At 44.0% G+C, this 19,735-nt stretch overlaps 1 protein-coding gene across 9 annotated transcripts in view; it reads right to left on the reverse strand.

Annotated features, from left to right (window-relative positions):
- AKAP13 (A-kinase anchoring protein 13) overlaps window positions 1-19,735 on the reverse strand; it is a 216,021-nt gene that overhangs the window by 164,034 nt on the left and 32,252 nt on the right. For 7 of the 9 annotated variants that reach the window (XM_075764737.1, XM_075764733.1, XM_075764740.1 and 4 more), the window contains one exon: window positions 483-579. The exons of the other annotated variants lie outside the window; for them this stretch is intronic. The gene's annotated coding sequence lies outside the window, so the exon portion shown is untranslated. The remainder of the gene's footprint in view (window positions 1-482; window positions 580-19,735) is intronic. 9 annotated transcript variants of the gene reach the window in all.

Genomic DNA, 19,735 nt, shown 5'->3' on the forward strand with positions numbered 1-19,735 from the left:
CCCAGAAGCCTCAACATCACAACTGCTCCAGGACAGACAGATGGCTATCATGCCGACCAGGAGGCACTTCTGACTGGCAGCCGGTGGGACCTGAGGCCCGTGGACCTGAGCTCTGATCCTGACCGGCTTCCATGGAAATCCTCAGGCTGTAACCACGTGCCTGCCCCAGGGACATGAGAGTCATATCTTAAAATAACAGGGAAAAAACAGCTGATGCTTTAAGTGTTAAGTGCTATTTACACCATGCCATATGCTTGATGTAAGGGCTGAGACCACACACCCCTTTCTTTTTATTTTTGCTTCCACCACGAAGAAGTTGTATTTTATAGCAAAATAACTTGTTGAATTTGCTTATAACACGTGCTTTGATATCAGCATCCCCTCCTGCTGCCTAGCAGGTAAGCTGGGCAAACCCATTCCCCCAAACCTCTTGCCTCAACCCTTGCTTGTACCTGAAGAGCTGCCAAAACATTTCACCTTACTTTAACTGCATGAAGCAGTACAGGTGGCTCCAAGATGTCCTTCAGGTCGTTCCCACACCAAGCAGAGAGGAGCACGGCAGGTCACGACGCTCAGCTCCTGGAAGAAAGGGAAGGAGGAGTCACCAGGTGTGAGGGACAGCACGGCTGCTGGGGGTCCCAATGCCCAAACCGGCATTGCAACACCTTCACCGAGGGGAATGGAAACCATCCTCTACCTTGCTAGCCATACAGGAGGCACGCGTGGCCTCCTGCAGTAGTCCCATGTGGTCACCCACCCCAGGCTTCCATGAGGACATCTGGGGTGAAGTCTAGAGCTATATATAGACCCACATGGGCATCTGCCACCATCTAAGAATAATTGTGCTGCTGAGTCCTATTTGCTACTGTCCTGCTACTTAGTTTATCCCCAAAACGGTTGATCACTTAGTTTATCCCCAAAACAGTCCATCACTGTTTCCCAAACCTCTAAAGTTGGCCTTAAGCCCTTTGCACCCATCTTACACACAACCCCTCCAGGACAGACTTCAAACTATTTGTGAACTCCCTTAATGTGAGGTATTTTAAAAGGAACAAAAGCACCAAAAGTAGATGATGGCAGGTGATGGCCAGCAGATGAAGCCCAAATCTACCAGCCAAACCTTTCCGCCAAACATTTCTGGGTTGTCTGTACTTGTCTACAGGCTGATTTCCTGTTCTGGGGCAAAACCTACTCTGTAGCTTCATCCACAGGGATGAATCTGGTCTACTGAGCACACCTGGAAAGAGCAGTTAAAGTGGATTAAATGTCAAAAGGAGAAAAAGCCCAGGTAGGGCTTTAGCTTATTAAATGCTGTGTGGGAGATTTTATTAGCTAAATCAAAGTCATCAGGGCACCTTAGGCCATCATTTGGTTACCACACCAGGAAAGGTTGTGGCTACACACACACACATCACCGAACACAAGTGTGACACGCCAACTGCCTCCTCCTGTTTTACCAGGTAGAGGAGACTCTGCCCCTGCACCCTCCCCGTTGGGAAAGCATCCGTAATCAGGGAATCTCACAATCTGAGCCAACCTGCCAAGTTCAAAGTGCAATTACAAGCACAGAAGTAACAACAGCAAAACTAGTTACCGGCTGGGAAATCAATTGTATTGTGTGAATTAGCTGGAGAACGTACAACACTGGAAGATAATGCATTGCACAACAAATCTCATTCATCTACACAAAAACAGCATCACCTGAACACCTCGATGTTGGTTTTACACAATGTTTTCTTAAGATTTATTGCTAAAAGTCTTTTGTATCCATTCTGCTGGTAAGTTCCTGCTGATAAATGGGGAGAGTATTTTGCAAGGCACTACAGGGTACTGCATGCTAAAGGCATTTTACTACAAATATATATATTTAAACATAGACCAAACTGGAAAGAGAAAAACATTTACCCTTTTGTTCCTCTTAAAAGTATTAAGATGTGTTGCACTAAAATTCAGGCACAATTTCTGAATTGTATTCTTATGGCAAACTACTGGAGCTGCAGGAGCAATTACCTGAACTCCTAAATCCCAGTCAAGAATGCGCAAACCCTCTTTGGATTCATTAACCAGTAAAAAACCACCCTCGCAGTCACAAATAAACAGACTGGAACTTCCCTCCAGCATTCCTGTAGTATTACTTTCAGGACCAGATTTTAAAAGATGGTTACCATTTGATAAAGCAATGATTAACGACGTTAAGCAAGCATCATTAACCTAAGGCTCCTACTAGCCATCCCGTGTTGATCTCCAAGTAACAGCTCTCTCCAAGGCACATACTACAACACAGCGGTTTCACTCATTTGTGAGACACTGATAACTTGGCTTTTAATACCATACCCGCAATGCTTTGACAGAGAAAGCGGGGTTTACTGCTATTCCTTTGAACCGGCAAGCAACACTGGTACGGCTAACGCTGCTAAAGTAGATAGTGCGTATGCTGTGATTCACTGCAGGTTTTTCATCATATCCACTAAGGAATGAGGGTGTGTGTACGGAGACGCTCATGCAAAGCTCGCTTGGATGCTCATGACTTGGAAAATATTAGCAAGTAGAGAAAATCAACTGGCCTAGCAATAAAGAGCAATAATACAAATCACAAAATTCTTCCTCCAAGCTTTGTTTACTTTTATTCTGAGAAATGTTTAGATTGCTACAGGAAGAAGCAAAGAATATTACAAAGATACATATTTTAAGTTCCATATGTAAAGAGCCTGCACAATCAGTAAGGCCATCCACAAAAAAAATCAGTTCCCCAAAGAATTGATTTTTGCTTCCCGCGAAACTGCTCTGGGATAACTCCCGCGTGCCAAGCACACCCATTTCACAAGAAGAATTTCCCCATGTGGATTTCTTCTCCTCCTCTTCCTTTGCTAGGAAATCACTACCAAGTGTAGTTGAACACTGACGTAGGTCCTCCTTCCTGAATCTTAAAAAGATGGTTTTAAAAATTATGTTTCATGGGTGAGCTCATGCTGCTTTACAAATAAAAACCTATTTTGTATCATCACAGGAAGATGATGACATACGGTATCTTTATAAGGAAAGCTGTAAAAAGCAACCAGGTTCCTACACTGCTCTGGCAACATTCCTGGATTCTGACCTGTAACTCTGGACATTTTCTGCCCAAAAGAGCCGACAGTCTCAGTATCACACAGCACTCACTGAAGTAAATGAGAATGTAAAGAAGAGTTCTTTTGATGCTTGCCTTTACACAACCTATTCTGCTTAGATTTCATAAAAATAGGGGGAAAACCCCATCTTGCTTGCTAGGACAGGATTATTTGATGGCAGATTGCTCATGGTCTGGCTCCCTACATACAGAGACAGCTAAAGCAGAAGTTACCTCTGCCGCTGATGAATTACTGAAACATGTTTAGGGAAGAAATAATGAAATAAAGTTTAAGGAGAGCATTACAGCTATTTACACTTTTAAAAAGATAAGTTAACTGGCCCTATGGATTACATATGTAATTCCTGTAATAGATAAGTTCTTTTCCCAAAAAAGAACGCAGCGGCTTAGAGGTGATCCACATCTGACGTCCCCTTTACAGGCATAGGAGCCAAGCATCAAAAGGTACTCTCTCTACATTTCTAAATGAAATGAATGGCAGTGACTAATACAGCAAAAAAAAGGAGTTATCCTGTGTTGAAAATCTATTTAGGAGCCATCAGTTCGGGCTGTCAAACACACACGCTTGGTAGAGCCCCAACACTTCGGCCTCAGGGTTTCCAGTTGCCCTGCTGGTTCCTCCCCAGCAAATGCCCTCCCTTCCCAAACACCGCCCAGCACAGAGGAAACCACTCCTCAAACTTGCTCTTCCCCCCCCCCCCCAAACACAAATCCCTTTCGAGAGAAGCGTTGCATGTTTTGTTGCTCTGCCAGCTGAGCGCTTTGACACATCAAACAAGTTATCTCACCATCTGGTTGTAATTGCCATCATGAAGCTTTCAACAAATTCAAAAAACAGCACCAAGATGAGGGCACTAATGGTCTAGCAGCTGAACTTATGATTATTTGGGATTATTTGATACAGCTGGAACCTTTTGATAGCCAAGATGCCTAAACACAGCCAATCCCACAGCTACAGCACCCAAACAAACCTCTGGAGTATTTCTGAGTTTTGGCTGTTGCCCACTGTAAAACCTCCTCACAATTTCACATCAAATGATGTCAAGGAAAATACCGCTTCACCTCCTCACCTCCCAAATTGCTGGGTGTACAACTGCATGCTGCTGTTATCTTTTGCTTTCAATACACAGCCTATACTTACATACCATGATATTCTCATTGCAGGACATCCTCTTCCTGCTTCTATTGCATCTCCCAAGAGAAACTGGCTCGCAAGACCTTTTCAGAAGTTTGTCCCATGGACTGAACCATGTTTCCTAATTCCTTAGGGAAGGGAGCCAGGACACACTCAGCTCAGACAAGGCATTTCCCACAGTCACATGCTACAAAGCCATGTTCAGAGCAGCAACCTCTTCCCTTGGCTGACCTCAAGGGAAAGTCCAGCAGGTCTACACCAAGGCTAGAGAAGAGCAGCAGCATCCAAGCTGCTACAGCACTCAGTGAGACAAATCAATGGACACATTAGCAAAGTAAACAGAAGAATAAAAAAATTATTTGCCTAAGATCTGTTTTGCTTTGGACAAGTGTAAATGCAACATGGATCCATTAACTACTGCATCACACTACATTTTTACCAGCAGAGTAGAGGGCAGATTGCGGGTCATCACATTTTGACACACACACATGGTTCCTCTAGAAGTAGAGGATGGGTTTTGTTCAGAGGGCAGCATCTGACTTGGCACACTAGATGAAGAGAAGCCAAGAATTTTAAAACAATAGAAAGTAAAACATATCCATATTTCACACGATTGTACACATTGCAGGGCAAGCAATAACATTAAGATGTTAACTGGAGTCCCATTAATCCTGATTACCAAGAGAAGGGAGACAAAAATTCTTTCATATACACTAAGTTAACTTTTGAAACTTAAACTCTTTTGACAGCGTCGCCTTGAACTTGTAGACAGAAATATTCCCATGTCAGTGGAAAAGGGAAGCAAGGAAGCACCCAACCAAGAGCGCTCCCCTACTCATTCTAGTCCTGGACAGACACAAAATTTCTCTCTAGAATTTGGACATCTGTGCAGAACTGAAAGAAGTTTTAGGTTTGCTTTTTACTTCCACCAGCAATCACAAAGCATAAATAGAGACTGAGGATGCTTTATGCCTCTCTGACTTGCCTCTTGACAGCAACCTGAGTTCCATAAACTCCTCTTGTGCAATAACCCCCAGGAACCTGTTTCCCCAGGAGAAGATGAGGTGCCACCAGGACTCTGCAAGCAGTGAAATCCCCCGACCTCTGAGAGCACAGTCCGGCAGAAGTGCTCTTGAAAGGCATATAATTGAGATTTTGAAGGCTGAAACCAGATAAAAAAAAAAACTGGAAAGAATAATAATATTTTTGTCACCCATTACAGTTTTTACTACTAGTAAAAGCAGGACTTGGGCTAGAAATTTGATCTTCTTTAAACTGAAGCATGTCACAGTGTTCACCCAAATAGCAACTGCTTCTTTCCAGATAGTCATAAAACCACATCAGGATTGAGATAAGGACTTCAAACTGTTTCCACAAGACCATCATGGCTGTCTGTCTGCAGGAGATATTAAAAACTTTGAGAGTTTAAATATCTGTGCAATGCATTAAGACTTCATTGAACCACCACTCCCCTTGTTATCAGAGTGACTAGCTAAAAAATAAAGCAAACAGCAGCAAGCTGCAATAACATCTTGGGCCCACAGCCACTCCTAAAACACAAACTCTTCATTCCGCAACAGATTCTTCTCCTTCCCCACCCCCCCCCCTTTTTTTTTTTTGCTTGCCCTTCCCATCCAGGGAGCAAAATCACTCTCCTTTATAATGACGTTCAGCTTACAAACTGAATGAGTTGTGCCCTCTTGCTAACACAAGCCAAAGCCCAAATTAAATTCCCTTCAGAAGACCAGGAAACAGAGGAAACAAACAGTGAAGCCAAGGACTATTTCAACATGACCATCATCGAGAGCTACCAACATGATGCCTCAACGCAAAGGAAGATGTCACTTAACCACAGTCCTCCACTTCACGGAATGGGCCAATTTTCTTTGAAATAGTGGGTGCAGCTTGTGAGCAGGACAGGCTAAACGTTTCCTGGGGAGACGACATGTCACCCCCCCAGAACGTGATACAACCCTGAGAAACAGCAGCGTGGTTGGAAACATGAATCATGTGAAAATTTCCGTTGGAAGAGCCCTTTGGAGGTCATCTGGTCCATCACCCTGCTCAAAGGAAAGCCATGACATCAAGGTTATGACATTATCCCCATGCTTTCATTGTTCAAAATTGTCCCAGTCAACTGTGGCCCTTGTGTCAATTCCCACATGTAAATTGCGCTAAATAGGCTCATCGAGCTCCATCGCCGCAGGAATGAAGTCAAAATCATCATCAGTTGCAAGGCACTCCAACTGCGCAGCCCGCACAATTCACTTATTTAATCTGATTTCCCCACGTACAAAATTGATTTTCTTCATTTCCACACAGCTTAAAAAAAATCAATAAAGAACTTTTACTGTAATTAGAAATCTTGTGATAAGGCAACATGTACATGTTGAAACCAAATATCAGCATATAACATGCACTGACACATTAGTACAAGCTTTCTCCTCCATTTTAAGGATCATCTTGGTATAAAGTGCAAAGCTGTGGACCAAGGTCCCTCCGTGCCAAGCACCATGGAAGCACGGTAGCAAGAATCCACTTCCCATCATGTTTGCGGGTTAAACAGGTAATGCTGGGAGGGGACACAAAGGGCCACAAAATGAAGCGACCCACCCAAGGCTTTAAAGATGACTGCCTGCAGAGTCTGTAATCCGGCTGGTATTGCCTCTCCTCCCACACAGCAGCAACATCCCCATGTTCTTCAAAAGCTGTTGCCTCCATCCACTGCCACATGGCTGCCCAGCTCTGCCCAACACCGGCCAGGCAACCATGGCATTACATCCCTTTACTGCTTGAATCAACACATCACTGGAGCTGCACAGCACTTAATTATATAAATTAGGAGATGTGTATAATGGTCCTAAACTGGTAATGAAAGAGAAGGTCCAATGATGCAACAAAAAAAATCTGCAAACCAGCACTTAGATTATGGGTGGGTTACACAACAGCTCAAACAATTAAGCATTTAGGCAGCTAACTGCAGACTTGCATAGTGCAGATCACGTTTTCCCACAGCCATCATCTGACTCCAAACATGTGAGATCCACTCGAGCACACCCTACCTACCTCGCCCCAGAAGCTCAAGGGTGAAGGTGAGGAGCTCAGTGTTTGAGCAGCAGTGTCACCCACAACAGAGCAGGAGACACGCTCCAAAGAAAAATCAGTGCTTTACCCACATCTCCCTCCCAAATTCACATTCAAACTCAACGGATAAGTCTAAAGTCTGTCCTAGCAACCCCTTGTATCTCACAAGCAGTGCTTTCCTTTCAGCATTAACATCGCGTTACACAGAGATGACATAACTCCAGTGAAACCTGTTCGGTTTACAACTGGGGTGACTTTTGCACTGTGCCATGTGATTTAACTCCCAGCTGCAGCCTCGATTAAGAAAGCATTACCAGCACAGGGTCAGAGAGATCACCCATCAGCTCGGACAATAAATAAGGCAATTTAGGTAGCCGATAAGCGCTCAGGATGAGTGGTTTATGTGGAAGAGAATGCACCTACCCGGAGATTTCCGAGTGGGTTTTTTACTGAATAGGCTCAAATACTTCCAGATAGTATTGATTTCCATTCACAGCATCGATACAGCATAAGGGAGAAATAATTTGGTTTGAAATATTCTTTTACATTGTATTGACCTTTTATGTCAATAAACACGGTACCAAATTGCAGCTTAGCAGCCTAATTTTACCTTCTTTTTGTAAAGTGCTCAGATGAAAAGCACTATACCAGCATCAGGGCTGAGAAGTATTATTTGGATGTTGCAAAGCAGTTAAGTGTCACGGTCAATCTGCATGTTCAATACTGAAGGGCTCAAAAGAAAATTGACAGCACCAAAACTGCCATGGTAAGAAAGGGTGATAGTAGCAGCTTGGAAGCTGCTAACCAATATTTACATGTGCTTGTTCAAACAAAAGCCTCAAGAAGCAATGCTATGCCTTATCTAGAAACCCTTTGAAACGACCAGTATGTCACCATTCTTATTAGAAAAATGCCATACTCACATTCCCCTTTCACCTGTAAAATAAACTGTTATTTCGATATTAAAATCCAGATCAGGAACTTCTGACTTCTACATATTACCCTTCTGGCACACCGTCTCTCCTCCACACCCTCGATGCTCTCCCAACCGCATCGTGGTCCACGAAAGGTGGAAGCGATGCCGGCAGCGGAGCGGGCAATGCCAGAGGCACGGTGCGGTAGCGAGGAGCGGAAAGCTCCTGGGATTTTCACAGGTTATTGAGGAATCTCTGAATGAAACCTCTGGGTCCATTCTGTACTAAAGGGCCCACAGCTCATTTCTGGGTGCATTAACACACACGGTCTGTGGTTACAAAGCGCATGGGCACGTACTTAGTTCCGATCCATCTGAGCTCTTGCGAGGCAGGCTGAGCACGTAGGCACTGCACAGCTGAAGCCACAACGCTGTCTGTTGCACAAATACCAAAGAGTGCACACTGGCTGCAGCAGATCTGCAATAATTACGTCAAGGGTGATGGCTGGAAACACCAGCGTGCAACCCTAGAGAATCTTTCACCTTGCAACCCCTTCAGCAGGTTGCCTGATTTGTTTTTATATAGTTCAACTTTCCTCCCCCCAATATTGTTTTCATTCACTTGTTACCGCCCCCCCAGAGGCAGACATCTGCAACAATAATATCTTTAAAGACACAGGTCACAGTAACACAGCCTATTACAAGTAGAAAAGCAAAGGACATGATTAAATAGCGTTAGCACACGGCACAGATTCTGCCCCGTACCCACACAGCCCAGTGCTTCACTAACTCCCGAGTGCACGCTGGGGGAGGAACCAAGCTTTCACCACCAGCAAAAAGATTCCCGAAACACGTCAGCAAATATCCACATAACCTGCATCTCAAAGCCCGACATCAAATATAGCCTAAAATTAACTGAGCCTGCTACTGCTCTGCGTTCACACAGCAAAGTGAAATCCCGGCTGTGCCGGCACCCTCCCATGTGTTTCACACAGGGCTGGAGTGAGGCCTACTCATCATCTTCTCTGCAGAGTGCACCCCTCCCTGCTTTATCATTAATCAAGAGTAACAACCAGTCACCAAACTAGCACTGCAATAACTTCACTACCAGCTGCTAGATGTCCTGGATAAAACAAAAACAAAGTACATTAAGGCTACTATCACTTACCAAATCCTACTACAGGTATACCAGTCAATTAGGCAACTTTGCTGGCATATCTGCCACTACTTTCCTTCATGGACTTAGTGCATCTCTCCTCCCAACCATCCCCTGAAGCAGAAGACCTTTAGTTAAAGCAATGACAACAATTTTCACCCAAGAGAACCCCCTCCCTCTGCTCACCCACCCCAAGCAGGTACAGCAAAGGAGGTTTTTTGCTCAGTGCAATGAGCAGAGAGGGAAAAACAAGAAGTTAAAGCCGACTCTAATTGCTGAGGCACACCCTTCTTCAGTGCACCTGTAAACGACCGCTTGTGCAACACCACCTGAGTGTCAACAGGAGCTGTAGGCACTACCCAACCACATGCACGACAATAAAGCAAAGGCACTGCCCGCATTTCCACGTGCACATAGGGTTTCTAAGCGCTTATCTACCCATCTACACCTATGCAAGTGGTGATTCACCTCCTGCAAACACGTTCCTGAACCGTTTGGATCTCCCCTTTCCCGTATTCCTGCCATTGTGGCAAATCTTCCGGTCAGACATTGCCTGCCACCTTCTTGGTCATCATCCTGCAGAGCACCAAATAAGGTTAAGTGTTAACAAAAAAATACCCAAACCAAACAAATTTAACTGGTCTTCCTGAGCTGGAAGGGTTTTTCAATGGCACACATAGCCTTTTTGATTCAGCATGCATAGCCTTTTCAGTATCTTTCCAGACCAAGAAAGTTTTTGCTCCTTGCCTTGCCTCAGCTGACCATAGCCTGCTTGTGGTAACACATTGGTTACCATCTGACCCAGGACTTGGGGTTTTTTTGGTTTTTGGGGGGTTTTTTGTTTTGTTTTACTTTGGGCAGGGGGAGGAGGGGCAAAGGATCACATAGAGATGATGGCCACAAGGAGCACAACGCCAGTGCTAAAGTCTACCTGGCCAGCAGCCCATACCAGAGGCACAAGCCGTCCTTGTAAACAGGCTGCAGGAGTTACCTGGTTCCACAGTCCAGCCTCAGCTGCCGTCCCTGGGACTGTTCTGCACACACAGGAACTTTTCCACGCACGTGATCCATGCACACAGGGCGCACGGAGCAGTGGCACAAGGCCAGGAGACCAAGGGTCTCGGAAAGCATCACCTCTCTGCACAGCGTGCATCTTGCAGAGGGCACTGAGAAGCTTTTCCCAGCCACACACAGATGCTCAGTAATTTGCCCCTGCAAGAAGCTTTAATGGCACAGATTGAATCATCATCTACCTGCTGCACCAAGAGTGTAAATAAATCCCCTATTCAACAACATAGAGGAATCACCTTAGCAGCAAAAGCAGTGCTCTGTAAACTGTCATTTCTGGAGATAGACACTGTCCCTACTTGTGCCCAGACTGACTGGTTCTCAGTCAGCGTCTAAACCACTGATCCAGTTGTCTGGTTTCAGGGCACCAGTTTGCTCAACACTTTGTCTTTTTTTTCCTGAAGAAAAATGTTTTAAGGCAGGGACCATACCACAGTATTTAATATCATTCTTACCTTGGGTCAAATACCTTTATTCTCTGTGCCTTTCTTTTGTGGATGCTTGAGTTACCTTTTTCAAGACAACAATTTCACTTTTCTTTTTTTCCCCCCTCCAGGTGCCCTGCCCATAACAGCAGCAGACTTAAATCTAAATGTTATTCCACAGATAACATCTATTGCTAAACAACATTTTTCTGATCTATACTTACAAAGCGCTCCAACATATGCTTAATTAAAATGCTCACCATGACGTCTAAGGGCACGTGCACTTTTTCCATAGCACACTTAGGACTTGAAAGACAGATTTATACCATGTAGAACAGTGACACACTGATGCCAATTTAACTTTTGTGCACCTTGCACACAAACAATAAGAAATAAGACACTTTAGATAAATGAACAACTGCTGGTACTTCTATAAATGACAGAAAACAACGGCATGTAGAACTTAATGCCTGCCCAAAAATCTAAACAAAGAATGGGTTTAGATTAAGATAAGTATTGAGATAATCACATCTTCCCTGATCTGTTTAACCTACGTCCCAGCAGTAGCAAATGCTCATTGTGTTGTTTCCCCCACCAAAAGAAAAACGCAAGGGGTGTACGCATACCGCACAAGCATTTAGCACTAGAGGTTGCTAGAGATCACAGATAACCCATCGGATCGTAATAAGTGATCGGTGTCATAGGTGAAGAAAACCTGCTTTGTTACGAGTTACATCCTCACAGAAAGTCTCTTGAACAGCCAGCTTATGAAAGGTGAACAAAACCTCACAGCTTTTAGATCACCCAGTGAAGACCTGACACTTAACAGTGCCAAGAAAAAAATACAGCTAAGCTTTAGAGATGCTCTTCTGCAGGTAGCTGCTAAGTCTCCCCCATCAAGGGCTTTCAGTTCTGGTGAGATTTCAACAACTGGTTTAAGCCAAACTCAAACAGGTCTTGTCCCCACCAAAGCTCCACCATCCCCAAGCCTACTGCTACCAGATCAAGGGTCAGCTGGGCCGAGACTCACGTTCCTTCTGCCCAGTTAGTTTTCTGCTGGAGCCTAGGCCAGCTGCAAAGAGAGGTGTGCATGGTGGGGTGAGCCGGCTGAAGGACCACGGGGCTCTCCCCATCAGCACGCTGCCCAGGGATGTAAGGGAAGGGCTCTTTATTGACGTCTAAATTCTTGGGGGTGATGCAAGAGGAAGAGATGTCCTGAGAACTTCAGGTGGACGAAGGACAACCAGCAAGAGCCGATTAACTCCTAAGCAACAGAGATCTTTTCATGTAAACCTCCAGGGTAGCAATGGACTAGCAGGTATGCATGTGATTAAGAAGGAATGGGAAAGGTGGGGTCAGACACAGAAATAGAGAAAAAACGAAGTTTTTCCAGTGTTTCTACAGGAGATAAACATCTACCTACTGATTTTAGGGTGAGAGGTTGTTTCTGTTTCTGGGCTTTTTTGAGATGACATTGGGGTCATAAGAAAGCATTAGGATCATTCAAGTTCTACTGCAGGCTGAAAAGTTTCACCCTCATTTTCCCCTCAAGCCCATGACTTCAGGATTAGGCCTGTCTGTAAATGCTTACAGGAGCAATCCAAAGGTGGAGACCAAGCCAAATAACCCCAAAGGATTCATCTTCAGTAACTTTTCCACAGCTGTTTTCCTTTGCAAATTCCACCTCTCAACTGCCAGAGCATCAGGCAAGGAAAGGAGCAAAGTGCTACGGCTGGAAACAAAAACTCAACACAGATGCAGCAAAAGATCAAATTGAGTTTTGCTGCCAGCAAAACTCTGCTCACCAATGCACTGATCTAGCTCCTTCTGTGCTTCACCAGAACACTGGAGGTTGGACTTTCTTTTTTCATCCTCAAGGCTACAGAACAAAGTTATGAGCCAACCAGGACTAAAAAGTTTCTCTGCACCTCTGGAACCAGCATCTAATTTCTCTGACCTATTTTAAAAACATTAAAGTCTCCACTGGAAGTAAAAACCAGGTTGTTTATTTGAATCTTGCATGCCCCACCTGACCAGGATTCGAAGCTCCTCTACCAGCCTCAGCCATTCCTTAAGCAACTGAGGAAATTAAATACAAAACATTTAACAATGCGAGGGTCAGACTTAAACCAACAAAGACAAGGAAATTGCAAGTTAAGCCTCCTGCTCTGCCCTTGATTCACCTTGTTTTGTTCAGCTACTGCTTTGTTCCCAGACTCTTCCTCTCTCCTAATGCCGAGAGCAACAGGACAAAGAAAACAGCATGGTCTAAACACAGATTGCATTTGTTCTTATCAGTTAGGCTGGGTTTTGATGTAAATCATCAAAATTTTACCTGGTTTGGAACTTTGAAAAGCCAGCGATGTTTAACAATTTTTTGTACAGTTCATGTGATTCCAAGGACAGAGTAAAAATGACCTGGGGTGCCTGGAGGGGAAGATTCCCACCACCCAACTTTACCCCTCTGAAACTGGGCACAGTGGAAGCCAGTCATGTCCTCCCTGTCTATAGACCAGTTTGTTTGGGGGATTTTTAGGACAAAAGCAGCATGCTCTGAGGGTGCCTGTCTTCTCATTGCTTGCAGAGGTCTGCAGACCTAGCTTGGCCAGCACTTGCCTGAATTTTTAGCTGGCTGATATCAAACAAGACAGATCCCATCCTCCTCTAATAATCATCAATCACTATGAATCATAGCTTACTGCTATGAAACAAGAACTTTAGTCTCCAGGAAAGCTAAGACCTCAATCCCTCAGTTCCACCGTACGCTTTGCTGAGCCGTGTTGTTTAACACTAAGCAGGTCGCCAAGGTCGGTGGCAATACTCATCTGGCTGGTATTAGATACGCAACCTAGCGCTCTGCTGCATTGGAAGGGCAAAGTGCTCAGCTCCTTGCAGGACCAGGGCACAAGAAATGAAGGCAGAGACCAGGAGTAGTGCAGTCTGTTCCTTCCATGGCTACAGGACATTTCTTTTCCATTTTGCATGGAAGGTGCATGCATAGGCACGCTTACATTGCCTTAGAGCAGATTCAACTACATCTCAGTGCTTCCGAAGGGAATTTCAGTTCAATTTTAACAGACAAGCCAGCAATGGTTTATTCAAAACGTTTATGAAAAGTAAGCGATCTAAACAGTTGCAGTTCACAATGACAAAGGATCAGAGAAGTTTCATAAATTCAACCTGCAAGTTATTAAACATAAAATGTGTAATGTAGAAGGATAATTGCTATCACTGAGGAAAAATCACTGTCTCGAAGACTATTTTGCAGACAGGAAAAATCACTGTCTCTAAGACTATTATTTTTGCAGATATTGAAACTATTGGAAATAACCGGGGAAAGAGCTTGGGGTTTGGGGTTTTATTTTGCTGTTTCCCCATACAAACAATCAGTGATTTAAAAATGCAGTCATAGTATCTTGAGTGAGATAAATATAGGCAAAACACAGGTGTATATTTTTTATACAGCTTTTTACGTGTCATCACAGAAATCTATCAAGCAGCGAAAGACACGCTTATCCACATGACAGTTACAGACTAGAATTCAACAGGAAATTTGAAGCATAGAACTTGGAGTAGCTGAGGCAGGGTCACGTTTGGATGTCAGCAGTTTGTACATCCACCTACTCTATTCAAGTCCTGAAGCACTTGGGGTGGAAATATGGCAATGTAATGAAGAGATTTATAAAAGAAAGATTCTTAACATCTTGTTCGTCACCCAAAATCCCATTACAAGCACATCTGGTTTCTTATTTCCAGCAAGGCTCCTAGAGTAACAGCACTGTGTGGCTGGTGGTGCAGATGTGCTCCTTCGCCACCCCCATAGGGATGGGGACCTTCTCCAACCAACATCTCCAACACAAGGGGATGCAACAGCAGGACAAACCTCACATTCCACTGTCTTGCACAAAGAAATGTAAAATGTGAATAATACTCATCTTCCCATGAAGAAAGATTACAAGCTGCAGTGGGGAAAAAGAAGCAGCACTGAAATGCTGGCAAGCTGACATTTTTCCTAATTAAAACAAAAAGCAATCTTTAAAAAAAGGCTCTCAGACTGTCATTTTTCCTTCACTGATAGCATAATACTGTTTACAGTCATAGTCCGTACTTGCAACGCTTTAGTAATGGATTAAAGACTTTCATAAGCTTGTACAGAAACGCACTAAAGAGCACTTCAGAGTTTGTGCATTAAGAAAGCACGTACATTCCATAAAAGGGGAAACACGGCCTAGACATCAAGTACTGTTACAAACTTAGGAAAGACTAAAAGCATCTTTTATTCTTAATATACTATAGGAGGGATCACAACCTAGGACACAACTGCTTAATTGGAAAAAATGCACATGCTCAAAGCCTAGAGCTTGTCTCCTGATCAGATGCAGCTGATGACAGGGCTTTTCCACAAGGTTTTAAAGAAGGGCCAAACTAGCAACCCATCACTTTAAAATACAGTTCAAGAGATTGCACCATTTTTTCCTTACATTGTCTTTCAATAGGACAAATCTTCTCACAGCACAGTGTAAAACTGAAACCTTAGTTAGATGAAAGACAGAAGAGTACCATTTGGGGGACTGAAGATGTGCAAAACACGCTGGTGAACTGTTGTGGGGAAACATCTGCATTACACAGGGAATGAGGTGCACTTTGAGGATCCAGCAGGGTCTCTGCTTTACATTTCTTTTCTCAGCTGAACATATTTGCCAGAACAATGCATTTCTCAACACCCTCCCCAGCTGTAATTCAAATCATCTCCCCTACTGCTGGATCTTATTCTTCCAGGAACATCTCACAATTCAGTCACTGGTTAGGGTTTTGTGAAGGAAGACCTATTAAGACATCCTTTATTAGTCGTGCTATTTCCACAAGCATCCAGGGTGTTAACAAGCAGCATATGCATAGGGATGAGGAGGTGGAGGAACTTTATAAAAATGTTTACTCACTATGAAAGTCATCTTTAACTTCCCACGAGTATGATTCCACACATGCTTACAGTAAGGCAGGTTGTATTATTCTCTTCTCTTTTGTCCAATAGTTGCTATTACTGGACCTGGCAAGGCAGCATGTGACACAGAAAAATGCAGCTGCATTTTTGGCTCAGAAGCCTCTACAAGAGGCTGTGAGTCATGAGCCAAAAGGCCCACATAAAAGCAGAGAAGAATGCAGATTCAGTCTTCTTTTTATTGTAAGCATGTGTGTCTTTACGGGATTGTCCTAATGCACATAAATGATGAAAACAGAAGTCATTTTGAAGTTATGAGAAGGGAAAAGTCCCTTCAGTCAGGTAACACAGGCTCCATCTGCCCAAGGCACTTTACACAGTATGGAAAGACTACCACTGACCACAGAGCATCTGAGCCACACAACATAATACGTGCTGAGACATGCCCCAGAGCTACGCTTTTCTAGAAGACTCAGGGTAATGTGGGGGTTTTTGTTGTTGTTTTGGTGTCTTCTGTTCTTTTTGTAGAATTTCTCACTATAAGCTCAGGATACCTGCATCCTAGATGCATAATACTGAGCTCTCCTGCAATGTTGTCTCACAGTAAAACATCCCTCATCTGCTGGTTGCACTGCAAATGAGGTTTATGATGCAACAATTCGTGTCTCAGATGTGTCAAACTTCTCTGATGAAAAATAAGACATTTCACCACATTTGTTACTCTTGCCTCTGGGGACTGATCAAATGTTTCAAATTTTTTTTTTTTTTAAATGCAAGTAATACAAACACACCCCCTTCCTACACTGCTTGGAACAGGTACAATAAACACAAGACAGAAGGGAGCGTGAGAGCAATCTGGACTATGGTCTGCAGAAGAATGTCTCAGGACTCCTCTTTATCACCAGCTCAGGGACACCACCAGTGAGCTGTTCCCACCCTACATCATGTCCTCTGCTTGCAAGCAGCAGCCCAGCACCAGCGGGCTGGAGGAGAGCAGTGGAAGGAAAAAAACAAGGCACCAAGAGTTACCCTTTAGTGAGGCTAAACAGCACAACTCCACCTTAGTTTCCATCCTCAGAAGACGCTTTGTACGGGGAGGACAGCGCATGAGAGGAATAAACGCTAAAGTTGTCCAGAGGCAGCATTGCACAATGCTGTTCAGGCACCTACCAAACCAGTGCGACCTACTCTGTCCAGCTACTGCATTAATATCTAACCCACCCTGCAAAAGCGATCCTTTGTGTCCTTTTTCCCCCCCAAATGCAAAGCTGGAAAGCCAGCAACTTGTGTTTCTTGCCATTTGAAAGGGTCCCAACCAGCAACCTAGCCCTCATAGCCAGCTCCACTCTTGTTAAAAACTAGCTTTGATCCTTGCTGTTGGCCACACAAATTTATTCCACATCAGCATCCACAACAATTAACTACCACAGCAAACACGTATCCTACCTCTCAGGTACACCGTGTTCCTGGGGAAGGGTTACTGTTATAAGGCAATGGCAAGGACTGGAAAGTACCCTAAGGCAGCCAGAAAATCCTTACCAATTTTTGATGGAGAATTTTCCAGCCCTTTCTGAACTGGAACAGCAGGAGGAAAGAATGCTAAATATAATCCTGTGTCTTCACAGGGCAAGGAAAGGAACAGGAGTAACAAGAGGAAACTCTCTCAAACAAACATCACCAGTGCATCACAGCTTAAACGGAAAGGATGAGCATCCAGGTTGTTGATGTTCAGACAACGGTCATGAGTAATTGGATTGAGAAAGGTGCTCAACGTGTTCAAAGAATTCAAAGGGTATGTTCAAACACAGCAAAGAACTACAGGTATATCCCAAGACAGCCTTGATCACAGCAGCTTGAGGAACGTACCTCGAAAAAGCACAGGATTAAGTTGCGATCTTGCATGTTTCACTCATTCTGAGGACTCGACTGTTCAGCCCCTAGTGACAGCTGCTTGCTTTTGCTTCATATGAAGAGGTTCCCCACCTCTGACTTATCACCCCCCTAAAAGCGCTGTGAGGGAGAGGTACGAAGGCTGACAGTGGATCCTTGGGTCTGATGGGAGGTCTCTCAGGAACACAAACTCCCAGCAAGTTCATTCCGATTCCACCACCCTCCTGTGCATAATGGGCCATTGTTACTCCTGTACATTCTAAGTCACGGACAAAGTCAAGAACCGCTGGCAATGCTCAGCCAGCCGTGCTTTGGTTGGTTAGATATTATAACACCAAGGCACCCAAAACCGACCTTTCGGACACGCCGTGCCAGGCAGCCCACAAACACTACGCAGAAACTCTGCCGCGTCTTGCAAGACATTACAATCTTTGGCAATGCTCTTTATCACTCTTCAGGAAGTGACAGGCTCGTTTTCCAGAGCAATAAAGTCCAGTGAATTCTTCCTAAACTGGATGGAAATCTGAAAGCTTAACAGACACAATAAATTGTGTATTATCTGTATTACAGAGCCAGTCTTACACAAATAAATATCTCTAAATTAGACTGCGAACTGCAAATCCTCCTTCATGTGAATAGCAGCTCTGACTTTACTGGGGCTACTAAGGTAAGTCAAGGAAAGAGGGGTCTCCTCTTTGATATTATGTAAACCACGGGTGAATTAAATTCCTCCCACATCACGCTCTCACATAATCCCTGCTGCAGCTTGCTCCTGGCTCATAGGTTGAATATTCATTTCCACACAGCTTCAAAAGGTGTAAGTTTTTTCAGCATCACTGTCAGGCACTTTTTTCTTTTTTAATATGAAGAATGTACTGTGAATTGAAAGAAGGTCAGGTGGTTGGGGCTTTTTTGCATTGCCTTGTAATGTAACAACAAGATTTATGTCCCTTGCAATTAAAAAAAATTATGGTCCAAGAACATAGCTAAAACCTTAAAAGGACTAAATATAGAGAGAGACCTGGAAGATTACTCCTTACCGCCATCTCCAACACTAATATTTCTTTCAGGCCTAGGGCTCTAGGTAGCAATTGTGCATCAAGGCCATGTTCTTGCCTGGACAAGTTTATTTGCTGTATGTCTCTAGTAACATATAGACCACACATCTTAAGAGGTCACAGCAGCACAGAAGCTAAGCATAAAGGCTAACAGCAGTTAGGAAAGAACATTGACTTTTCTAATAATATATTTAAATATCAAACATTGTTCTACATCGCTATTTGTGTGTAAGAAAATCTACATCCCACCTATCTGTCTGCAAAATGACTTCTCACCTGGCATCAATTATCACATAAAAAATGGACAACACGCAAGGGGGCACATTTGCACATATCTTCCTTACCCCTCTCCACAGAACCTGATTTTTAAAGTTGTTCAAATAGCCCCAACACCATACATCAGAACGGAAAAGTCACTGAATGACACCAGCAACCTCCCAACGCACTCTCCAGCCTCGAGACACCCAACACCTTGTTCACCCCTTTCCACAGGGCTCGGGAAGAAGCTGGGACAGACCACAAGCGGCAGAAGCTGCAGAGCACGGCAGCGCTTCTGCAAGGGAAGGAGATCCTGCCATCGCCAGACTCCTCCTGCCCCTCCACAAAAGTCCAATTCAGCTCTATAAATACACCAGCCGGATGGAAAGCCAAATACACCCGTCATTTTGCCAGGGAGGGACAGGTTACAGCATAAATCAAGCTTTGCCTTTGGAGGCCACATTTATCAATGTCACTCCAGAGCCCCCGAGTGAGTGGCACTTCAACATCCCATGGTGCAATATGAACAGAAATTTATATAGATAGTACATTGTATAGATACAATCAAGTCACAGGAATACCACCAAGCAAACTCTGTAGTTCTTATATTAATCCCTTTTTCCTTTGCTTTTATGCATTTGATTTAAATATCAACCTGTGCACTGGCAAAGCTTTTAAACCT

Source organism: Balearica regulorum, chromosome 12 (genome assembly GCF_011004875.1).
Source record: "Balearica regulorum gibbericeps isolate bBalReg1 chromosome 12, bBalReg1.pri, whole genome shotgun sequence".
Classification (NCBI taxonomy): domain Eukaryota; kingdom Metazoa; phylum Chordata; class Aves; order Gruiformes; family Gruidae; genus Balearica; species Balearica regulorum.